Genomic DNA, 1964 nt, shown 5'->3' with positions numbered 1-1964 from the left:
GGGGGCAGAGGCAAAATCCTGGCACACAAACGCAAAGTGCAAAAGGATACAAAGCCAGCATCACCTACAGTGAGGCCAAAGCACTGTTGCAGTGATGCAATGCAGACACAGCATGCGAGGAGGTGGCACCTCACAGGAAGGAATGAGGTAAGTGCCACTACACAGGGCTGCTGTTGTTGTTGTTGTTTCTTGAGAAACATGGAACTAATGTTGCTTTGTTGCTGTAGGTTCAGTTTGCTCAGCACAACAGGGTGACGGAGGCAAAATCCTGGCATGCAAACCGAAACTAACACAAAATGCAAAAGCAAAAACTTTACCTACAGTGAGGACAAACCACTGATCCATTGATGCAGATGCAGGTAAATGCTATGTAATTGCACTGCACAGAATTGTTTGATGTTCATTCATTCAACTACTCAACTATGTGCACAAGTTTTAATATGTTGCTCAAGTTATGCCCAGTACCAAATGGTGGTTTTGTTTTTTCCATAGACACCCACATGTGGTTTTGGTAGAGCGCCTGTTTCATCACGGTTGTATACAGAAGGAGGACAACAGCATTAAGCTAAGTGCTCATTTTCATTATTCCAAGATTTTTTATCATTACTTTAATAATTTATCACAAGTAAGTGGCTTCTCTGTAGTCACAAACATTACACTAATACTGCTTTATTTTTGTATGTTTACTTTAGAAAAATGCAACCAAAACAATGGTGTAAGTCTACAGTAAAGACCCACGGATGGCAGCCACTCCACAGAGAAAGAGCAGAAGATTATCCTCACACAAAAAACAGCATTGTGACACAAAGCTAGAGGTGACACCTTCAATATTAGTACAAATTGAAGTTTCATTGCATTTGATCAACTGTTAAAATACGCAAAAGATATAGCACCAGCAACTTGTCTTCTTCACACTAGAAACCAGATGACCAGGAAGAAGAATCCACACTACAAAGACAATGCCAAAGAGAACAGCAATAGTTTCAGTAATAAACAGCAGCATTAATGACAATCCATGTGATAACAATAGCAGCTCTTGACTCTTGTCCTAAATGATGCCTTTTCAATAATTGCTGCAGCTCCACTGAGGACCGCAGGATCATCAATGGCTACCCATTGATACCCAACAATAGACGACAGCAAGTCCATCTGCACAGAAGAGACAACATTCTACACAACACTTCAAGTAACTATTAAATGCTAGGCATTTTTTCAAAACATAATCAAACATTATCAAACACTTCAGCTGATGATGCAATTTCTTGTCATTTACACACCAAAAACTAAAAGAACACGAGGAACTATACAGACTACAGGTGCGACAGCAAAGCACAAGAGCAGTTCCGCTGAAGAACAAGAGGATCATCTGTGAGAACCCAAGTACCAAAAGGCCTTTACAGAGGACTCCACTAAAGAACTGTCATCCCAACGCAGATCACTGAGGTAACATTAACCAATATACATAAAACAGACATTCAATTTGTTGTTATTGACTGTATATTTTAATGGGTGTATAAAAAATGTACAATGCTGTGGTATATATAGTTTTCTTTGACCATTACTGATGTATTTGCTTTGGTGTACTTTCAGACAAAGAAGACGATCTACATTCTACATATATTGCACACACGACATCCATTTCCTGACTGTCCGTCCTGGAAGAGGGATCCCTCCTCTGTTGCTCTTCCTGAGGTTTCTTCCATTTTTTCCCTTTGAAAAGGTTTTTTCGTGGGAGTTTTTCCTCATCCGAGTCGAGGGTCTAAGGACAGAGGGTGTCGGACGATGTACAGATTGTAAATCCCTTTAAGGCAAACTGGGATTCGTGTTGTTTGGCTGTATAAAGATAATTTGACTTGATTGTACCATTCTCAAACATTCATCCATTTGTTTTTTGTATTATTTTTTTCTCTTAATTTCTAAATATTTGTTAAAAATGTGAACGCTGCACTCTTGTGTTGACTTGA

General features: G+C 39.3%; 1 long non-coding RNA gene across 1 annotated transcript; it reads left to right on the top strand.

The window, feature by feature from the left end:
- Positions 1-566: 566 nt before the first annotated feature.
- LOC139212430 (uncharacterized) lies at positions 567-1964 on the top strand. The gene is made up of 5 exons (XR_011585309.1): positions 567-815; positions 919-986; positions 1080-1186; positions 1291-1443; positions 1591-1964. It is a non-coding gene; the product is annotated as an uncharacterized lncRNA (long non-coding RNA).

The sequence above is a fragment of the Pempheris klunzingeri genome, chromosome 13 (genome assembly GCF_042242105.1).
Source record: "Pempheris klunzingeri isolate RE-2024b chromosome 13, fPemKlu1.hap1, whole genome shotgun sequence".
NCBI lineage: Eukaryota > Metazoa > Chordata > Actinopteri > Acropomatiformes > Pempheridae > Pempheris > Pempheris klunzingeri.
The sequence above is the reverse complement of the archived record's forward strand: the minus strand, read 5'-3'. Positions and strand labels throughout refer to the sequence as shown.